Raw genomic sequence first — 24,424 nt, 5'->3', positions numbered from 1 at the left:
TTAAGTATGACACTAATCTCTGCCATTTCCCTGGAGCCTAATATTGTTTTTGATTTACTATCTTGGCTGGGGCCATTTGGCTGCCATTTGCCTTTCTCAGCTATGACAGCTGTTACCTTATATGCCATCCAACCAAATTTGGGGATGGGGTAAGAAAACTCTCAAATACTTCCAATCAATTATATGTTACTGGTGAAATGACCAATGATGAGTCTGTAAGGTAGGAAGTTATTTCCTTTTTATGGGTAAATCCAAGGCTCAAAGCAGTTAAGTGACTTGTCCAAAATTGACAGGCTAGTATGTGACAGATCTGGGATTAGAACACCCTATCTGTCTATCACCGTATCCATTAGTTCAACAGAACCATGCTAAGTAAGACACTGCCAATGTTAGGACTGGAGTTTATAACCAGTTCTCAGTTCATTATATGAGAAGGGAATTCTAACAAGAATCAGGGGTTCAGTGTGGGAAACTCTGGGTAATCCTAATAATCCACCCTAGATTATGCTTCTTAAAATAAATGAAAGAAAACATGAAATCTATAAAGAGTTTCTGTAGGTTTTAAGAAAAAACAGATTTAATATGTAAAATGCTGGAAACATTTTGTTACTTCTAAAGGAGTGCAATTTGGAAAGCTTTGTCCTCTCCAAAGACCTAGGAAAATTTGTACACTATGAAATGAAGGAGAATAGAGGGGGATAAGACCAGAACCAATATAAGAAATAGATTAAATAAGGAAAAATCATAAAAACATAAATAAAATATATAATCACAAAAATTTAAATCAGATTTAGAATGAGGCAGAAGTGATATGGCAGAAAAATGAAAAATGAATTCATATTGTGAGAAAAAAACTAGAGAAGCATTTCCAAAATGCACAGAATAACAACAAAGAGACCAAATCCTAGAAGATGCTAGATATAAAAGGCAGGATATTAAGCGCCAGCTTAAAGATCACTGGTAAGCATGACTAGACCAAAAATTTAAAAAGAAAGTTAAGAGGAAATTTCCCAAGATAAAAGACTCTGCAGATAAGAATGACACATTTTATATCGGAAAAAATTAATAATAGTTCGTCACTACCTAGAAAGATCCTGGTAACATTTTTTAAGTAAAACAAATTAATGACACTTAAAATAAAGTTATCATTTAAATAATTCCAGAAATAAGTAATAATAAAAACTGTATGTACAGAATATTTAGGAAGAAATGAGAACTTTGTGTATATAAACTAGTGAGATATAGACAAGGTAATTTAAAGAGAAAATTTGTAAATCTAATTTTTTCAGTTAATCAAGAAGTCCAGGAAAACAAACAAGAAAAGAAAACAAAACTATTCTTAGAGAAAACAATTTATATGCTCTATCACAGAAATATAAAAATAATTTAAAAAACTATGGAAGAATAAAATTCCAGGAAATATATCTCATGGCCTTGGAGGCCAGAAAGGACTTCTCTTAAAATACCCAAAGTAATTTTATAAAGAGAATAACTGATAGCTCTGATAATGTTCATATTAAAATGTTATGTACCTCAGAAAGCACCATTTAAAAAAAGCAAAAGACAAAACATTGGTTTAGAAAATTGGCATTTTTGTTTTTATTTTTTACAATGAATATGAGCAACTCAATAGAATATAAATAACACTTAAAATCAGCAATAAAAGACAACCTGATAGAAAATAAGCAAAAAGATATGAAGAAGCAATTCAAGAAAGTTAAAAGCTGAACAAAAGATAAAATGAAAATATATATAATCTCACTAATAATCATGGAAATGGAAGTTGATATAAAAAATGACAAAATCACATGGGCAAAAACTAAGAATTTTTGACAAAAGGAAGATAATGTAGAACAGGAAGAACAAATAATTCTCTGCAGTTCAGAGAGCAAATCAGCACAAACATCTTGGAGACAAATTTGACAATTTAGTAAAATCAAAAGAATGAGCATTCTATGACCTAGAAATTTCACTCCTAAATATATAGAAAACAGAGAGAGAGAGAGAGAGAGAGAGAAAGTGTGTGTGTGCGTGTGTGTGTGTGTGTGTGTGTGCATGCGTGTGCATGCACATGTATGCTTGCTTGGCAAGGAAGACATTGAGACTCTTATGATTCGTATATGGATAAATGTATAGGTAATAAAATTATAAAAATGGCACGTGAGTGTTAGACATCACATCCAGGGAGTTGATACCTCTAGGAGAAAGTGAGGAAAGTGGAGTATGAGGAGCAACCAACAGAGATTTCATGTCACTATGTAATATATTATTTTTTAAGTTAGGTGGGTAGATGAGTGTACATGAGTGTACATTATTTTATTTCCTCACTTACTTTGACATGCCTTAAAAATTTATAAAACCAATGTATGCCTAAAGAATTAAGATAAAGCCATAAATTAATGGATCAGAAACAAAGGATCAACTAATCCACAATCTTGGCCTTTTGGAGATAAGTTTAAACACAAATTAAAAGCATAGAAAACACAAATTTGGGATAGTAAGCATGACAAATCCTACCAATCGATGGAATTTTTTTGGGTATTAAGGAGGGCACATATGGCATGGGGCACTAGGTGTTATACGTAAACAGTGAATCTTCGAGCACTACATCAAAAACTAATGATGTATGGTGACTAACACAACACAAAAATTTTTAAAAAAATTTTAAAAATAAACAAAATAAAATTCTAAAATAATATCACTTGGTCAGTCTTAGTATGAATATTTCAATAAAGTAGACTTTTTTAAGGAAAATAAACCTAACTCAAAGTCATGTGAGATTTACTAGACTGCTGGTATCTAGATACTCAGCTGGAACCTCCTAGTCACATCATTTGACAGCCCCAAACCCTTCCAAATCCTCTGAACATTTCTGGATACTCTTTACCTAGTTGCCTCTGTTCCTGAGACCCCTCCTGACATTCTTCTTCACCATGTTGATCAAGAAATAAAATTCATCCCCTCTTTAGCTTCTACCAAAATTTTAAAATCTCTCTTGTTGGACTTTTGAAATGAGGAAATTTTTTTAAAGATTTATTTATTTATTTGAAAGGGTAAGAGAGAGCATGAGTGGGGGGAGGGTCAAAGGGAGAAGCAGACTACCTTCTGAGCAGAGAGTCTGAGGGACTCAATCTCAGGACTCCAGGATCATGACCTGAGCTCAAGGCAGTTGCTTAACCAACTGAGCCACCCAGGTGTCTAAAGTGAGGGAGGTTTTCCCTAAAACAGGATGACCAACTTCAATGTCCTCAAACAAAATAATAGACATAAATGTCATTTGGCCACCACATCACTAGGACATTCCCTTAGCTCTTTCCCAGCCAGCTCTCATTTCCCACAATCTCCTTGACTTTTCTGTCATACCTCTTCCTTCTTTATACTCCACTTTGTTCCTTCTTGGTATTGCACATGACAGTAATTCCTCTTGTCATTTCACACATGTAAGTAATAATTTCTTAGTTCCTGCTAACCCTCATGCCTTCTGGGTCTCATGATCATCAAGATATTTCCCAATTAGATAGTAGAGTCTCTCTATGGACTCAAATGATGGATGTTAAGATACTATATTTTTCATTTCCTCACTATGGTTGCCAAAATACACCTAAGAAGTTGCAAAAGTATGTATAGGATTATCTCAAATTTGAGTTATGCCTATCACACGCATATATGCTCTAAGATAAGTTATTTGCAGAGATATTGATTCTATTAATAGTGATATTCTGTTTCTATTTTTAAATATTTAGGTAACTCAAAAAATGACATTAAAATAAATGGAAGTGTAGGCTTAGTATTCCTTAAATAAAGAAGACAAAATATCCATGCTTTCTGCCAATGCAGTTTCTATCACATACCTAAAATAAATATTGATAGCCACCATTCTGCCTCCAGGCGAGTTTACACTGACCTAGTATCACGAGGCAGATGTACTGTGCCCTATTCCTCAGGTCTATTCCCCATCCTATTTCTCCAGGAGACTTCAGAGCACATTTTCCTGTATAACCCTAATGCCATTCTGCTGTATTTCTTGAAAACTATATTTTTGCTGTAGTTGAATTTCTATCCTTTGGGAAGTTGCCTTGTTTCATATTGATTCTCTTGCAGTCTTCCCCCATGAAGTCAATTGCCTACAGGAACTAGTGTGCGCTGGCAGATACGTATTCAATGGAAAGTAAGCAACCGTTAACTCTGGGCTGACACTGTAAAACTGTAGTGAGGAGCAAATTCCAGGTCTTTCTCTATGTGCTATGTATGTCCCTGTTCCCATATTATTCCCCTTCTGTAATAATTAGTAAAAGTGACATTTTCTCATGGAACCATTGCTGAAATCCTGGGCTAGCACAGCAACCCTAATGCATAGTCTCATAATAATCTTCACTTAAACTTTTTAAAAAATTAATTCCATGTAATTTAAGGTCCAAGAGAGAAGGATCATGTTCCTCTTGTGTATTGCTATATTTCTGAGGGGTGAAGGGATGGGTGTAGATGGCTGTCATACTGCCATTTCAGATTTCTCTCTCTCATCTTTGACTCTATGTACTGGTTCTTATAGCAAAAAAAAAAAAAAAAAAAAAAAGTAAGCCAGTGTGTTCTCACCAAAATTAACTGTCTCCAGTGTGAAAGATCTAAAGGAAATTAAACATATCTTAATGAAATCAGGGTAGCAATTTAATAGGAATCCTATATCAAGATGAAGAGAACTTCAACCAAAGATTTTTCTCCATTCTCTTCCACTCTAGTTTTCTGTTTCAGGAAATGGGCTCAAAATAAAACATGAGTCTTTCCCCTGCCATTACTCCTAATGACTTTGCATCAAATTCCTCAGTCTTGTGATGATTCTGGAAGTCTCTAGCTGCTTTATGTTGATGGCTGCACACTTTCATGGCTCCTTTTTATATCATCACACAACACTATTTCTCAGGTGAATATTTCCTTGGAATCCCTCTCTGAATATGTCAATGATTAAATTTTTCTTGCCAAATTTATCAGTTTGGTTCTCCATATATCTACGATTACTTAATCCCTCACACCATTTCCTGAAATACCATTCCCCAGATGTGGGAAGACTATCTTTCCTATCTTGAAATTCATGGCACAAAAGTCCATTCTTTCATTTTTAGCACTCTCATTCTCTTGAAAATAGTTCCTTATCCCAAGTCATTTCTTCAAAGAAAAGGGTTCCCTGACTGTTCTTTTTCTCCATCTCCCCTGCTCTCGGTGTCTGTAGGTCCAGACTTCCTCAAGGCCATCCTGTATATCTATTTATTGGCTAACTTGCCCAAATCAATCTTTACTGAGGACATTCTTCTTTTCAAAATCTCCAAAAGCTTCATATTGCCTTAGAACCTAATGATACAAAATTCTCCATATTTAACTAGTCAACTTCTAATGAAGCTATAGTATTTATGTGTAGCCTATTTCTCTCCTATCCTTAGTATCGACAATCACACTGTTGTCTGCATTGCTGCCTTCCTGAATTTACTTCTGCTATTTGACCTATTTCAGAATGGCCCTCCATTCTGCTCTCTTCGGATCCAAATCCTATTAACTTTGCCCAAATCAGTTCCATATATACCATGAAGCTTTCCTCTTAGTTCATACCAGTTTTTGTTTATATGAATTGCAATTATATTTTATATTTGATACCAGTTCATTAATCCAAATGTTTCATGTGAATTAAATTTATTTCTCAAAGTCAACTCTGTACTTCTTCATAGAAATATATATTAGACATCTGTATTCCCTATTATATCCACAAAAGGGCCATGAACTTAGAAAAACCTAATAAATTTACTGTTGTCTTAACATAAATATTCCTTCTTCCCCTATGGAATTGTTGAAGGTGGATATTATAACAAAAGGAAGGAATCAAATTAGGAAGATGGTATGGAAACAGTGCAAAGTAAATGAACAAGATAGATTTGAATACTAAAGAGTTCTGAAAACTATTTTCAAGCCTGAGCCAATGTTACCATGACCAAGCTTGTCAACAACCACGAGCAAACTAGCTACCCACCTGCTGTGTTAAGGAAGCATTTGGCGCTCAGAGAGAGTCAACAGCAGCTTCAAATGACACTTTAACACTAAAAATTCTTATGTTTATTAATACCATTTTGAGAATCCCTAGCTGCTGTTTCGGCAAGTTTTCATGTCATACCTGTGAAGGAAACTGAGGGTGAAGATTTTGAACACTTGACATAAGAGGATGGACAGAGAGAAATCCCCTGACAAATCTAACAACAGTACAACTAGGAATAGAAACCAGGTCCCATGCCTTACCATCTGGTGTTCTATCAGCTAGACCACACTGTCTCTCTAGTTTGCCAACCTGGATTAATAACTGTGCATATGACATAGTTCTTGTCTTCCTCTGGTTATGCTGTTGAAGATAGGATGTTTCTTCCATAGGGCATGGTGGACATTTCTGTCTATACATACAAATTTAAAATTAGTGATATTGCTTCTCTATATGCCACAAGACAATGATAAAACAATTGATTAAAGTGTATTTCAATGTTATAAGAAAATTAAGAAGTTCTTTGGTGTTAGGAAGATAGCAAACTACAAACTATCTAAAACAATGTATTTTGAGAATTAGATATTTTATTGTATTAACATCTACATACCTGTCTTTCTGCTAAAGTCCAAGATACTCTCCAGCAAAGCAAGATTCTATGCACACAGGGCTTCTGCAGCTTCATATTTGTGCCATGATTACAGAGATAAGAATTCTGTTCCTCACTATACACTAATCTAGCCTGCACATGCATAGACCTGGGTGGGTGCACACTCACATGCATTGTTTACCAGAGTTCAGAAACTGTGTAACTTTGACTCAGACTGAGATGAGTATTTTCTATGTAATTCAAAGAAACTGAAGGTTTAAGATGAGGTAAAATATATTTGGTTTAATGACCAAACTAGGAATGTATTGGGGTTGTAAAAAAGAGGTAATCCTTGATACACTAGCATTTCAACTTTTACTCTTCCAAATATCTTTATACTTCAAAACAGGTATTATAATAAAAACTCCCCACAAACCACATTAGCTATACTTATGCAAAGAATTTTTGAGGGTGTCCCTTGTAACCAAGTGTACAAAAATAAAGTGGAGCTGAAAACTATACAAAGTAATGAGTAGCAGGTAGCCTGGGTTAATTCTCTAAAATCACTTTTCATTTTCCTTTACACCTTTATGTATTGTCTTAATTATCAACCAAGATAAAGAGAAAAATTGTGGAAAACAAGTTCTTTACTTGACAGGGATTAAAGGTGGAAGCAGTGTGATTGATGAAGAAGGGATACCATAAAATATGAATCATTCAAGGCACATTGAAGGTCAGCAAGTGCCAGGAGGTAGTGAAAATCAGGGAGGTACTCAATAGCCGACTCTAGGGAATGTCCCCCAGAGCTGATCTCTAGAAGGTAACAGGTTCTCTGCCTCTCTTGTTCACTTCTGCTTTGGTTCCTAAACATCGTTTTCTGACTCACAACTTCTTTTTTTTTAAAGGAAAAGTAAGGTTTTTATAGTCCCTTCAATGGTGAATTTGAGCTAGACATATTACATAAAACACTGAGGAGAACTATTTCAGCTCCTGATTAATTCACTGAAGTGTAAAATGGGGCGATAGGTCTGGCAGGGATCCAAATAGAAAAGAAATCTGAAAAGATAAAAAAAATATATATATATGTAAAATCTCATTTGAGAATACAAAGCTAGGTATGAGAGACTATGGCAAGAGGGAGGGGAAAGAAAAGAGCACATGTGATTGGTAAGGAAAAATAACTGTTAAAAACTAAGTTCTAGAATTTAGGATGAAAGATAATTGGGAAGGAAATAGAAAAGTATGAAGTAAACAGATGAACACAGGAAGGGAACGTTTCTAAAATATTCATAAGTATATGAATAGGAAGAGAAATACTACATTTGTAATAGAAGAGAACAGTGTTTGGGGAAGTGAGTATATTATTTGGGGGCCCTATATTTAAGCTATTGGAAAAAGTCATTGTCCGAGTTCTTTAAAATAGAGCAGGGAAGTATCTTGCGTGGTTGGTGTTGCTTGGTTGCTGATAATTGTAAACAGATTTTCTAAAGTCATTTCAATATTTAACTAAAATAAGACATAAAATAAAATGGTGAAGGAAAATACTGGGAAAGGAAGGGAACCCTCATAATTCTATTTCCACCTGGCCCCACCTCTGTGCAAGACCACAGGCCCACCCATCTTCAGTGAAATAAAGGACAGAAAAGGCTTACGCCGGCCCTTGAATTCCTTCTGGGTCACCTGTTCCTTCTTCACCTTCACTTCTTTCTGCTTCTTCCCAGCTCTTTGCTTTCCCCTAGATCAATCATTCTCTGCCTCCCCCTGAGGAACTGGTCACCCCATCCTCACTCTTCTCTATAGGAATGGCCATTTTCCTCCTCCCCTGGGTCACATGTCAGGTTTGTGCTTTTTCCTAGGGAGTCACAAGGATCCAAGATGTGTTACTTGTTGTTTCTACTCTTCAGAACATTCAGTAGTACATGCTCTCCTTAGGTTGGATTTATTTTATTCTGGTCAATCCATTTTTCATGTCATGTGTTTTATTTCATAAACAAAGATTGTAATCGGTGTGAACGCAGAGTCCCTCTTTGATACTCTACAGCTTTTCCCATGTTGACCCGCTGGCTGCAAGAGTGAGGACTGACAAGTGAGGGTTAACACAGGCCTGCTGGTTCATGCATAAGACAGCTGTCATATATGCAGCACTGAGCATTTATAACGTGCCAGGTTTAGAGCTCAAGGCTGATGTTTGAATTCATAATCATAAGAATCATCATCCTAATAATACCTTTCCTTTCCTTTTCTCTTTTTTCCTTTCCTTTCCTCCTCCCTCCCTCTCTCTCTTCCTGCCTCCTCCTTCTTCTTTCCTTCCCTCTTTTCTTCCTTTCTTTCTTTGTTTCTTATTTTCTTCCTTCCTTCTTCCCTTCCTTCCACTCTTCTTTCTATTTTTCTGAGAGAAAACTTAGTAAATACCATCATTTGAAAGCATTTAAAAGTTTCTCTATGTGTTGCATTTTATAAATTAAAGTTAAATTGATGTAAATTTTAAGCTTGCATGAGGCAGGCAGTAACTCGAGCTGTATGATATTTTAAAAATAAAAGTTATTTTATTTAAATGCTAAATATATGTGAAACCTGTAGGTTTAAACACTTAGAGCAGATTACAGAGTTTGGACCTCTTTGCAGGCAAAATAAAGCCTTCTAAGTCAGTGGAACACTTGGAATCATTTACTAAGCTAGATCCTAGATTCAGTCATCAATGGCTTCAGAACATTATCTAGAAAGGCTTGGTGAAGCATAACAACAGATTCTGCCCTGCTTTGAATCTCTGCTAAATTTTGGGTGTCTGGTAGTAGTAGAGAGTATGGGTCCATCATCTTGCAATCTTCATGGCCCTGAGAAAATCACAAACTAAAATCTGAACTTCTCTTCTTGTGTTTCAAATTTGGCTAAGCATTTTTATAGCATGATGGTCAGTGACCAATTGTGTGTGTGTATACACACACACACACACACACATGCCTGACCCAAAGGAGATGATAGATAGATAGATTGATAGATCTATCTATGATATCTATCTATCTATGATAGATCTATCAATCTATCTATAGATAGTTATCTATCTATGATAGATCCTCTGTCTTTTCACTTCTTTACTATAGTTGGTTGGTAGGCCTCTCAGGCTATACATTTTCACTTGATTGTTCAAATTCTCTTAGTGATTGACTGGTATTCATTTTAGATTTTTATGACAGTAAAGAATCTGTAATGGTTGGATATCTAGATGTGACAGGCAAACTATTCAATTACTTTTATGCTTTATTTTATTTCTCATGTCCTGAGGTTCAGTATTTACAACCATTTTCTTCTAATTTTTATTGACTCACTTGTAACATTTAATAATCTAGCTCAGATTGCATCTACCTATCTATCTACCAACCTATCTTAGTATTATAAGAGGTAAAAACACAATTTATTTTGCCGCATGTGGCCAATTAATCAACATCAGTAGTTTGCAGTATTTTTGACTCTTGTATTCTAGGATCTGTTTAGGGTTATCTGTTCTGTTCCCTTGATCTGTCAGCTGATTTTTTTATGCCAATATCACACTGTTTTTAATTATTGGCTCTTATAATAGAATAAATCTTCTTGTTCCAGTATTTAATTCTTCTTTTTCATGATTTTGGACAACCCCCCATTGTTTATTTTTTAAGATGTATTTTTGAATCATTTTTTCCCCAAAGTTACACAAAAAATTCCATTGGGATTTTATTTGGGAATTGCATTTTGAAGATACAAACTGATTTGGGAAGAACTGGCAGCATTATAATATTTAATGTTCCCAATAGAGTAATCTAAATTTTATGTCTGTGAAATGTGAAACCTGTTTCCTTTCTGATATTATTATTTTGGGAAAAAATGGCCGTGAACGAATCTCAAATATTCCAATACTGCTCCTCTGGTTTATGGGTGAGCGGAATCTTCACCTTTCATCTCACAGCCTGATGTTCATGATGGAACTTATACCTTTCACTGAGACAAACAGGTATCCAAAGGTGAACCCAGGCCAATCATTGCAGGGACAGGCTTGATCAAGATGGGAACTGGCCTACCCAGATATGAGGAGGACTCTCTCATGTCTGGTCAGGGTATCTACCCATGAGGTCCCTAATCATGTCTGCTCCTTCTTGGATGTTTCTCTGACCTTTTGTGGCTGTCTCTTACCCATCTTCTCCACCCTGCCAGGCACAGGCACATCGGCTCAATATGTATTTGAATTGAATTAGGGTATCAAAAGAAGCTTAGATCTATGGCTTCAGGGTTGGCTTTTTCTCTTTTAATGAAAGGGCATTCCAGAAAATGGAATAAAAAATAAATTTAGGGTCTAGTTCTAAGGGAAAGTATATGCCTTTAATAACCCTTTTTACTATTTAGAAGAGGTTTCATTGTCTCCTCATTGTCATTTCTGTCAAAGTTCTCTGATTCACCTTTTCTTGGTGTTAGGGATTTTTTTTTTTTTTAAATAAAGGAAAACACTTCCCACCAGTCACCTTTTCCTCCCTATGAACACTCTCTCCTTTTTGGTGAAAATAATCTCATTTCTAGAAGACAGCTGGGAAGATACACAAGCTCAACCATCAACAGGTTGCAGGCCTTGTGGTTGAAAAGGTTGAGAGGTCTGTGGGTTTCATTTCTGTCCTCCCACAGTTCTGTCCATTGTTGGCAATGTATGTGACACCATCAGTCTCTGGTGGCAGCCCATGACGGTGGTGGGCAAGAAATAGCTTTTAAAATGCAAATTTGGGTTTCAGAGATCCAGCAGATCCAGGCATGGGGGTAGTGGGTTTCCTGGTTCCTCTTGTTACTCCTGGTTCTTATATTCTCTACAACCTCCCCCTATGGTTGCTAACTCAAAACTGTTCTTGAAAAATGTTTGGAAAATCAATTCTAAGCAGTATGACTGATACAGATTCTTTTCCCTCCAATGGCTGCATTTAAAAACATCTATTTAAGTATGATCTGTAGCTCTATTTTAAAAATTTACATATGTAGGGCTTCCTGGTGGCTCAGTGGGTTAAAGCCTCTGCCTTTGGCTCAGGTCAGGATCCCAGGACCCTGGCAGCCCCATAGCGCATTGGGCTCTCTGCTCAGCGGGAAGCCCGCTTCCTCCTCTTTCTCTGCCTGCTTCTCTGCCTACTTGTGATCCCTGCCTGTCAAATAATAAATAAATAAAATATTTAAAAAATATTAAAATAAATAAATAAATATTTACATATGTAGTATTTATAATAGAAAGTTGATACTATTTTCATACAGCTTAAAATATTCCCCATGTTTCAATGGGGGGTTAAGGGGGTAGGAGAAGAATAAATGAAACAAGATGGGATTGGGAGGGAGACAAACCATAAATGACTCTTAACCTCACAAAACAAACTGAGGGTTGCTGGGGGGAGGGGGGTTGGGAGAAGGGGAGTGGGGTTATGGACATTGGGGAGGGTATGTGCTTCGGTGAGTGCTGTGAAGTGTGTAAACCTGGCGATTCACAGACCTGTACCCCTGGGGATAAAAATATGTTTATAAAAAATAAAAAATTAAAAAAAAATATTCCCCATGTTTCAAAATAAAAAATGAGTTACTAAAATTTTCCATTATTAGGTTATTGGTCAATACAGCAAGAGAGAGTGAGTTGAGTGATGTCCTCCCTAATCCCATCTGGTATCCACTTCCTTAGGGTGTTTCTCAAAGGTAAGCAAGTCAGTGTCAGGTTTTGCTGTGTGTCAGGTCCTCTGAGCACAGAGCAGTGGTGTGTGCTGCATAAATAGAGATGAACAATGTAGAGGCAAGTAAAATGAAGGTTCTTTGGAGTAGTCCTCAATTATAGGTTAGTTATTGTGTAACCAATCTGCTTACTATTCCAAAAGTGTTGCCTTGTCTCTTTAGATGCCTGATATTCTATTGCATTTTCTCAACCTTCCACAGCCTCTGCTTGTTTTAGATCTATTTTTCATGACAAGATGATAGCTTTTTCTCCTTGCTGTTGCTTCAGAAATATGCTGTGAAAAATGTTTCATAAGACTTTCTTTTTTTCTTCTTTTTAATTTTTTTTTTTTTTTTTGCCCTTTGGGTAACTCCCATATACTCCTTTCACTTGCAGCATGAGATTAGATTTTTTTTTTTTTTAATTACACTGCATGTCAGTTATGTATTAGAGCAATCTGTCATCTTCACATTAGAAACACTGAATGCTGGCTCCAGCAGCTGGTTCTCTAGGACTTATATTTCAGAAAGTATGGTAATGGGTGTTACATGAACAGTGTCAGGGCGTTATTCTTAATATGACATTCTAAGTTATTACCAGACATCTCAGTGCACCATTAGGAGGTGATTGTGTGGTTAAAATAGGAGAATATTCACACAGCTACCAGGCGAAAGCAAATGTGAAGGCTAAACATGTATTGCTTCTGTGAAGTTTTAAAGTCAAAATGGAGAGCAGCAGTAACTTGGAATTATGTCACAATAGTTTGGGGCCCTATACAAATATGTTTTCTTTCCATTGTACAAATATGTAAGTAAATACATGACATATTTATCCCCTACTTCTCCTTGCTCCTCAAGGTTGGCCAGTGCTCAGCTTGGGCAACTACCAAAATGGAGATCTGTAATTCTTCTTGGACCTTTGTTAAAGGTGAGAGTTCCATGGTAACTTTATAATGGTATCTATTATTAATGCACATCCATTTTGCAAAAAAGGATCCATGCCAGGAAGCACTCCAAAGAACCCAGTCGCATTTTATCTTGAGGAGGCTGGTATTTAGAAACGTCAAAATAAAATAGCTCACACAGCTGAAAGGAAGGCAGATGAAAAGCAAGAAAATGAAATGGTGCCATCGGAACTTCCAGCATAGCTAACCCGGGGGCTCTACTCAGACACTGAAGCTTTGTACCATTCAGGAAACAGTTCTTTCTACAGCATTATGGATCATGAAATAAGTGGTTGTGAAACAATGAAGACATCAAGCTATAACACACAAGCCTCATCCATCCATCCATTCATCCACATTTCTTGCAGATGGTTCTTTACAGGTGCAAATAGTGGACTCCATCATTAAATACAGTTGCATGTTGCAGTCATTTCATGCTGATTTGTGTGTTTTTGAGTACAACTAGCATCTATATCATGTTAAATACCCAAAACACTTAGAGTGATCACAAGTGAGGTTTATACGTATCTTGCTTCCCTGCCCATGTGATTCCTTGTTAATCCAAGTAAGTTATTTAGAATAAATATATGTATTTAAAATTCTCTTATTACATGATGGGTTATCCATTCACAGATATGAAGCGCAGATATGAAAGCTTTTCTAAAATACCCTATGTGGTAATGATGATATGTACCTATGGAAAGAGATCAGTGCAATCCCATTGTTTAAACATGGGATTTAAATGTTTAAAACAAGATGTTTTCTGGGTGCCTAGGTGGCTCAGCCAGTTAAACATCTGCCCTTGGCTCCTGGGATAAGCCCCATATCTGGCTCCTTGCTTAGAGGGGAGCCTGCTTCTCCCTCTGCCCCTCCACCCATTCATGCTCTCTCTCAAATAAATAAGTAAAATATTTAAAAATAAATAAATAAATATTGGAAGGGGAGATGAACCATGAGAGACTATGGACTCTGAAAAACAATCTGAGGGGTTTGAAGTGGCGGGGGGGTGGGAGGTTGGGGTACCAGGTGGTGGGTATTATAGAGGGCACAGCTTGCATGGAGCACTGGGTGTGGTGAAAAAATAATGAATACTGTTTTTCTGAAAATAAATAAATTGGAAAAAATAAATAAATAAATAAAACTAGATTTTTTAAATAATATGAGGCAAACATGAAACTGATATCCTACCCATGAAGGTGATATCCTACCCATAAGTCTAAGAAAAAGTCTCCTGTTCACAAAGTATATTTCCGTTACTATTAATTTACAATCTCAATATTTTTATTATGTATTTGATATGAGTTTTTTATGCTTCAGAATATTTGAGTATTTCTTTGCTTCATACCACAGAGATGCAAACATACAAATTTCTCAGGTTGTGACAACAACCATTTGAAAAACCACATTTTGTTTATGCCATTCATTCATTCATTAACATTCAGTAGCACGATAATTACAAAACTAGGATGGTATCTTTTATTTCTTATAAGTCTATGCAGTGTTAGAGCACAGTTACATTTCATGTATTTTTATTTTAATTGTGATATTTGAAAATGAGCCACATATCGTTTGACATTTATACAATATCCTGATTGTAACTTGAGCTATTATATGTCGATATTCATGGTACCATACATTTTTACTAGTTTTCAATTTGGAGAAGTATCAATGCATTGATCACACCATCACGGAATCAGTTAATAATTTCTTAGGATCCATCCATCTCATTAACCTTAATTGGTATTTACTTGGTCTTGCCATACTGAGTATACAGCACTATGCTAAATGAATGAAATAGTTTAACTTGAATTAAACAATTTGAGTCAATAGTATTATGCATGCACACATGCACATACACACACACACATGCACACACACACATTGATCTAATGGAATCTGTATACAGTGTTGGCCTGGCCTAATTGTCTAGTAGTCTCTGGGGTTGCAAGAGCTTCCTCTGTTCATGAGTGAATGCACAGAAGCATTTTTACCAGCTGCACCACACTTCAGCATCTAGGCCATGGTACCAGAAGAATATATAGGGATCATTTGGCTTTTCTGTTTATTTTCAGAGGTCATGTGTCAGTTTCATTTGTATATTTTATTAAATTTAAAAAAAATCATTAGTTACAATCCCCAAACTCCAATGAATTCACACAGTTTTTCCTTATTTTTTGAAAAAAAAAATAGGAATGATTCCAATGTTATTGACAAGTTCTTGCAATTTCTATAATATCAATAAACCATCAATCCATCACTGAAGTCTTACAGGTGTGCTGCTTCATCATGGAACTTTCACTGAATATTTTTATTTATTCTTTCAATTACTTCATCTATTTGCATGAAAGGCATTCCTACCAAATCATTAGAGTAGTTTTCAGAATTTAGGAGGCAAAATATCACAACACACTGAAGAACAACAAAGGGGTTGAAAAATAACTTACACATTAAAAAAACCTTATCTTTCACTGTCCCCATCCCTGTTTATGTACAATAAAGAATGAAAACCTGAGGCATGTTTAGATAAGCATAGTTACTATCTACCTAGCTGTTAAACCAATAACAATTTCTTTGAAACATCAGTTAATAGTTGTCATTTGGTTGATAATTTACATTCTTGATGCTGTAGCCCAGCCCACATTTGTGGGCAAATCTTCACATTTGCATTTAACCTCTTAGTTCAAGTTAAATGCAGTGGTAAATTTGAAAAAAAAAAATCCAATTGGGAATATGAACCCTCGTAGTTAAGGAAGAAAAGAATCATAGAGTCATTGGCTAAGGGACAACAAGTGAAAGTTAGACAGTAAGGCATGGCAGATTGCCCAACTGTAATATTGCCCTATTGCTTTTTTGTTAAAGGCCAATACCGAGGTAAGTTTCAGTCGAAAATTTATGCATGACACATCTTTCTGGGATCTGAGAATACTCTTGATTTCCTTTCTCAATAAGGAGGAAATTCCAGTTTTACTAGCTTATAGGTGTGCTGAATTTTTTTCTCTTCAAATAAGCCAAGTACAGATAAATTAATGTAAAAAAAAAACAGCCTTCTCCTATGGACAGAAAATATTTTTACATTGCCTATTTTAAATCTTGTTTGATAATTCTTCCAATAAATCAAGGCAATAAAAAATAATTACAATTAGTATATGGTTTAAATGGAGTAAATTAACCCTTCCTTAAAGTTAAAATAATGCATAGAAAATAGTACTTGAAATAACAAAATGCAAAGTAACACTCTGTATTACGGGGCCTCAGGAATTGGTTCAACCTCAGCAAACAGGGCCAGTTTGTCTTATACTCTGTGGAAGAAAGAATGGGATACAGTAAAAGGCATTTTGACCACCGCTAAAACACCTGTTATGGAAACAACTGTTTATCCGCTCTGAATTCTTTGAAATAGAAGGGAGGACCAACCTTAAGCTTATTGATCTGTTTGTTTTACTCTTCCTGAGTTTCAGTGACGTTACAGATTTTGAATCTATAAACCTGCTGCAGGTCTTTCTCCAGTCATAAAGGTGATATCAAAGAAACAGCCTGTGATAGGTGAGTTCAACAGTGGCTTACCTAAAATCCCACCTGCCTTTCTATGCCTTCCAGTAAGAGAAGACACGGTTAAAGTCTGAGGCCTCATAGGCCACACCGCCTGATTACCCCAGCCAAGAACTCTGGTCTCAGCCCCTACCGATCCCTGGATGCCACGCTTTCCATCTGATACCACAGAGCTTTGCTAGACCACAGAGCTTTGCTAGACCAGCTTCAAGTTGTTAGTAAGACACAGAGATATTGGTTCATTCCTGTTGTTATTAAAATTGGGTTGGCAAGGAGGAAATATGTGAATGGCCTTTAGAAGGTCAAGCTATTTCTTTCTGTAGGGAGGTAGTATGCTCAGAGTCGGAATTAGAAATAGGCCAGCCGAGCTAGCACCTGGGCACTGAAATGCCACTGAGGCCACTATAGCATGATTGAAAATGCTGGGAGCTGCAGCAAATTGCATTTTCTAGAACTCCTCTCAGAGAGAACTGCTAATGATTGGAAGAAATGCTATGATAAGCTGCTTGCTTACCCTTGTAGCCCCAGCCAAGCAGGGTGCCTAAACCTAGTAGGTGCTAAATAATATTCATGAACCAGAACTGATTGGAAGCCTGACCTCAGAGGCATGTTCAAGTAGGAAATGATCACTTGATGGTCTCTAAAGCACTCTTTAAAGAGGGGTCACTGGAAGAAACATTTCTTTTCTTCTAAAGTGTCTTTAAAGAACATGTTTTCCTTGAGCAGGGAATGTAAGTTAAATGTTTCTAAACATTAGAGAAGTGGCCGATTTCTGAACCAGCACCTCTCTGCACTTGCCCCTCTCCGTTTTCATCCTGTCTGCAAATACATACCTGTATTCAAAGAATATCAGTTTGAAGGAGTGTCACATTATTAGTTAGCCCCATGTTCCCTCATCTCGTTTTGGTTCTGGAAGTAATACTATGAATTTGAACTTGCTTATAGGCAAATTTTTGGAATTCTAGTGTCAGCTCATCTTAGTGTCTGGAGAGAAAGCACTGTTCAAACTTATGACTCAATGGCTCATTTTGTTCCGGTGAAACCCTCTCCACTCCCGTGAAACTCTCCCCCACCCCACATACACACAAAAGTAAGTAGTGCTGCAGGTGGTGAGAGCTGGCTGCATTTTTTTTCTCACCGAGACAATCAATAGATGTCCTTTATGTGATGCAGAAAGGAAGAAATTTTTTATTAAAATTTTAGTAGAAATGAAATCAAATTGTAAAATATCTGAGACATGAATTGATTTCTGGACATCAGATATTTTAAACTCCAAGAGTAAAAATGATTGAAAGGTATATGTGTGTTGTCACAGGATGCATTTGCACAAACTCATTTCAATGCTTTAAAATAATTGGTACCCAATAAAATATCCACTTTATTTAACAAAGTATGAGTTACACACAGGAGAATGAGAGATGCTTCAGTGGTAATCTACCTAACTGTGCTTCCTGCAATCCTCACTGAAAAACCAGTTGGCCATCAGGAGATCAGGTGAGGCATATCATCAACATGTATTAACAAACTTTGGAAACTCTCCCTACAGTAATTGCACAGGCTGGATTTAAACAAAAAACGATGTTTTCAAGAAATAAAACTCCAGTGCTTTAAAGAACATGGTTCTTTGGTTTGATGGAATTTCTAAATGTAGTATCTTCTACTGTATAATCAGAAACCATGATATGTGTTATGCAAACACTGAAGACTCAAATACAGCCAAACTATAACTCTTATTTAAAATGCCTTAATGGGGGCGCCTTGGTGGCTCAGTGGGTTAGAGCCTCTGCCTTTGGCTCAGGTCATGATCTCAGAGTCCTGGGATCAAGCCCCACATCGGGCTCTCTGCTGAGTGGGGAGCCTGCGTTCCCCTTTCTCTCTGCCTGCCTCTCTGCCTACTTGTGATCTCTGTCTATCAAATAAAAAAAAATTTTTTTAATGCCTTATTGGTGAAATTCAGCCTGCAGTGCTTCTTCCTTCAGTGCCAGAATTTCTGAACATTAATGAAAAGGGATTAGCTAAATCCTTCACTGAAATGTTAGTGTCTGATTTCCCTGACTTTTGTTTCTGGATTCCCACTTTTAGAAAAATCTCTGACAAGTCAAAGAAGAATGGGAAGCAGAAAGCTTATTTCTCAGTGAAGAAGAGTCAGATAAAGATCAATTTTAAAACATGACCCAATAAACAAGGACACAGAGAGATAAAACCCTGAATTCATCTCTTTAATTAAATACCATGTGTGCAAATTAGGAATATTGAGACATTTTTGTTAACTTTCTATTTTACTTTCCAGAGTATCCATCTTCAAAGGTGCTATTTTTGAAGGCTGTAGAACAACTTAAAGAAACATCATACTAACAGTGGATGGATGAAAATTGCTTTTGTTGATCTATTGTTAAACTGGGAGAACAATAAAAGAACTCAAAAGGGATGCTATTTGTTGTTTCCTGTTTTTCTTTGAGAGTCGATGATAACATCATTTCGGATCAAGAAAGATTGCAATGACTAAGATTATTTTTTTGTAACTAAGATTATTGTTACTCAGTAATTCATGGAGATAACTGCAAGATTTCCCCCCACCATCTTACTCTTAACCCTTTGAGCAATGTGAGTTTCAGGAAAATGCTTCCACCAGAGAGCTGTCTGATGACAGTCACTGAATGTACCACTCAGCCAGTCAGCTCTTGGTAGTTATTAACAGCAAATTCCCAGACTGGGTCAGGATAGGCTCTTACAAGGTCAGAGAAGTAGAAGCAGGTGAGATGTAGGTGAGAAGCAGACAACAACTCAACTAAGCTGAAGGTACCTTATGCCTCTTCCCTGCAGGAACAATGTCTTGGTTTGTGATTCCTGGTGGCCATTTCCTCTGCACTGAAGAGTCCACTGTTCTATTCTGTCAATTTTTCAAGTTCACTTACTTATTTGTGAGACTCTAAAATTTCTGACTATAGATATTATATATGTACATGTCTACAATTTTTAATATTGAAAACCCCAGAAAATAAAGAAGATAAAACTCATGGGGTACCTGGGTGGCACGGTCAGTTGAGCATCAGACTCTTGGTTTCTGGTCAGGTCAGGATCTCAGGGTCTTGAGATCCAGCCTTGAATTGGGCTCCATGCTTAGTGTGGAATCTGTTTGAGATTCTCTCTCTTTCTCCCTCTGCCCGTCCCCTCACTTATTCCCTCTCTCTCTGTCTAAATTAAATAAATCTCTGGAAAAAAGATAAAATTTATATCAAAGTTCACACCTACAGTAATCCCTCTTGACACGCATACACACACACACAACATGCACACACATATATGAATATATATAGTGTACATGCATACATACATATATTTACACAATAATTTTTCCACACATAGGCTTAATTATAAGGCATTCTATAGCCTAAGCATGTTAAAATGTGTGACTATTTCTCATGTCATTTTAATGTCTGTGTCATATTTCATCTTAAAAATGTGTCATATTTTTAACCAATGTTTATTGTTGGACATTTAGGTTGTTTGAAGTTTCATATTATAATAAATTAGTCTGGTAGAGACATTTTAGAAAATCATTGAGTAGTACACCTATAACATTTTTCTAAGGATAAATCCTGAAAAGTGGATTTTTTGAAACTGGCTTTGCAATCCTTGATATTGGTATTTCCATGATTTGCAGCTGTGTTACTCAGGGTAGACGAACTGTAATAACAAACAACCTCAAACTCTCAGAACCATAAAACAATGATTTATTTTCCATTCACACAGAGTCTCGTGAGGATGTTTCTGGTCAGTGATTTTTCTGGGTGGCTCTCCTCCAAGCAGTAAACTCAAGATTCAGGCTCCTTCCTCTGTATGTTTCCACCCTCAAGGAGTCAATGGGAACCATCCTAAAATGACTCATATGTTCTATGCCTATATCTAAAACAGGCTACATCACTTCTGCCCGCACTAGATTGCCCATAACTCAGAACCATAATTCAATCTATCTCAATCTATCTATAGACTGTGACTCAATTAATCCATCTGCGTGTGTGTGTGTGTGTGTGTGTGTGTGGTGATTGGTGGTGGTGGTGGCGAATAAAGTCTTTCTTTGTGCCCAGGAGGAAAACTGAATGTTTTAGGGAACTCAGAATTGTTTCTGTCCCAGGCTGATTTTTCTTAACTTGATTAGGATGTCCCTGTATCCTGAAAAGTACTAATTCATACCTGTTGTTCTGGTACAATTGTTAATAACACCTCTCTCACTTTCAAAAGTGTTCTGATTTATATGATAAATTATATGGTCACCCTAGCTATGATTCTATACTATCCAAGAGCTTAAGGTATCATTAGTCCCTATTCCACAGATCTAGGTATTCTTACACTTCTACGTTATCCTGTGATGTTTTCGTTGCCTTCCCAATTCTGACCAGATTTGTTTCTCTGAACTAAGAAATTGAGAACAGATCCCAGAGCAGAAAGACCAGTGCTGAGGCTTTTGTTCTTTCTCAGAGAGTAGGAGCTACAAGAAATTGGATTTTAGTTCAATATAAAAAAGACATTTTATATTTTATATTGAACATTTAGTTCAATACAAAAAAGACATTTTTATATATTTACAACTGACATCTTCCAAAAAACTTAAACATGTTACTACCAAGGTGGTAAGCCTCCTATCCTTGGAGCAGTTGAAATGGAAGTGGGATTAGCATTTACCAGCGTATTACACAATGGATTCTTACTGGTTAGAGGGTTAGAATGGATAAGTTTCAAAGTTTTCTCAACTCTAGGATTCTTTGTTTTAAAATAACTAGTCCACTTGAAACAGGGCCAGCTGGGTCTTTTCAAGGGAACCAGTCATTGCTGTCAAATGTGTGAACTTGACACAGTTTAAGATGGATCACTTTGGACTGGAACTCAAAACGAAGGGCTCAATCATGGCTTACTAAAGTAGCTTAATGCTGTTGATATTTTCAGTGTTTAAAAAGGTAGAATTTCCTTTCTTTGCCCTAGGGAATTCCCACTGAAGAATCTAATAATGTGTCTTTTTGATGAATCAGTGAAAGCACAACTTTTCTTACAGCTATTCTTTTTTTAATTAAGTATACCATATTCTCTACAATTCTGGTTGTGTTTGCTGCTAGTGAGGAAGAGGAAACTAACTGGTTATACTCACATACTATAATAGGTGATTGCTAGCCCTGTTTTCTTTCCCCTCTGCATCCTCTGGCAAAATAAGAGGCTGTTTTGCCTCTAACGCCACATAAATTATTTTCTTTTCACTGTAAAATTAAGGCAGAGAGATAGGAGAGGGAAGGAAGGAGAAGAGAAGGAGAAAGAGGGATATTGAGGGAGAATAAGGACAGAAATAGAAAATAAGACAAAGAAAGAAAAAAGAAAAGCATAAACTGATCACAGGCAAAATGGTATAATTGCTTTGCTTTCAAATTATGCCTTGGTAAAATTGCCTAGTGATGGAATAGTTAAAAAAATGCTACAAAACATGTCTATTGTCAGATAAATTAGGGAAGAATAGTGTAATTTCAGAAAACAAAACTATCATTAAGGACACTGAGAAAGTGAATAGAGAATACAGTTAAGTTTCTGTTTTGACTTCACTCACTATGCAGAATAGTATTAAATAACATATTCCTATTTACAAATTTGAAAATAAGTGTCTAATACATTTAAAATCATCAACTTTTTTTTCTATTCTAGTTTCTTCCCCCTCTTTGAGGTACAGGTCAAACTAGGATCCATGGTCTCTAGCTTCTTGCTTAGTTCCTGTGTCAATTATGGGGTATAAAGAATGGCTTTGTGGTGCCCTTTAGGCTGCTTTCTCTTTTCTCCCCTTTCTCTCTCCCTACTCTCTTTTTCAGCTTCCCACAATCCAGTGACAATCATAACACGCTTGCATATTTTTCCTCAATTGTTTTTCCTTGCAGAATTTCCTTCTAAGTCACACCATTTACCATTAGTTCATTCTAGAAACAAATTCCAATTTATCTCTTATTTTTATTGATTGCTTTATTTGAGAGAGAGGGAGAAAGAACTGTGCACAAGTTGGGGAAAGGCAGAGGGAGAGAGAGAATCCACAAGCAGACTCCCCACTAGCACAGAGTCCGAGGTAGGGCTGGATCCCAGGACTCCAAGACCATGACCTGAGGCAAAACCAAGAGTCAGCTGTTCAACTCACTGAGCCACCTAGGTTCCCCATGAATTACAAACTATCTTAAGCAACACAGCAAAACTTTTCTTTAAATGGAGTGGATTAATTTAATAGAAACAACTTTAGAGGCATTCATAGAGCTGCTGAACATAGAACAGCCTTGTGAAAGACTTGTGAAAATATGAGAAAGGAAAAAACAAAAGGAAATTATCTTTTCCACAATGGCCCAAATAGCCAAGACTACCTAGCATGTTCCCCTCTGAGCATGAAAAGTATTAGTGATTTTCTGCCCCTAAATAATCACCAATCGATTCCATACCAATATGTCTTACTTTGACTGAAGTTATATTTATTATCAATCATTTAGCTTTATCACCCAAGTACAAAAGTAGAAGGTGGTTAGTTCTCAAAAGGTCAGCTTCATAGTATTTCCCATCAATTTCATTTCTTTAGTGCTGGACTTTTTACAATAATACTTACTCATTCTTCCCTTGTCTTGACTTTCTTCTAGTCTGTCTTCCCTCGCTTCTTATATCCCATGGTTTTAAAAGCACCAGCAAGTTGTTGACTGTCAGCATTGTATCGGCATTCTTCACTTTGACTTTCATTCATGTTGCTCCACTGTCCTCTCTGCATTCTCAACAACAAAAAGTCTGTGTCATTGTTATGTTTGTTCTGTTGTGGATTCTATGTCTCTTTCCTCCTGCTGTGTTTAAACTGTTTTCTTTATCACTGGTTTTAAGCTATTGGATTACATTGTACACAGCTGTGATTTCCTTCAAGGTTCTTGTGCTTGGAGTTTGTTGTACTTATTGGATCTAGGGATTTATAGTTGTCAGCAAACTTGGAAGATTTTTGTCCATTATTATTTTTTTTAATATTATTTCCTTCCCACTACCTGTAGAGACTTCAGTTAAAGGTAAATTAGACTGCTTGAAATTATTCCATTGCTCAATAACTCTCCTTTCATTATCCTTAATCCTTTTCCTCTTATGTTTCCTTTTGCATGGTTTTTATTGCCACGGCTTCAATTTCCCTAAACTTTTCTCCTATAATGTCAAATCTGTCATTAATCCCACGCAGTGTATTTTTTATCTCTGACATTGTAGCTTTTATCTTTAGAAGCTTTATTTGAGTCCTTTTTAATTTTCTATGTCTCTACTTTTTGAACATATGGGGTACAACTTTTTAAATGTTTTTCATCTCATAATTCTTTTTTTTCAAGATTTATTTATTTAATTTAGAGAAAAAGAGGATGAGTAGGAGAGGCAGAGGGAGAGGAACAGAGAACTTCAAGCAGACTCCATGCTGATTGCAGAGCCCTGCAATGGCCTCCATCCTAAGACCTATAAGATCATGACCTGAACTGAAACCAGGAGTCAGACATTTAAACGACTGCACCACCCAGGGTCCCCTTTGTCTGTCTTAGCTAGTTTAAATTGATCGTTTTTTTCTCCTTATTTTGGGTCACTATAAATTTTAACTTACTGGGATAT

This window comes from Neovison vison, chromosome 11 (genome assembly GCF_020171115.1).
Source record: "Neovison vison isolate M4711 chromosome 11, ASM_NN_V1, whole genome shotgun sequence".
Classification (NCBI taxonomy): Eukaryota; Metazoa; Chordata; class Mammalia; order Carnivora; family Mustelidae; genus Neogale; species Neogale vison.
This window is presented reverse-complemented; position numbering follows the sequence as displayed.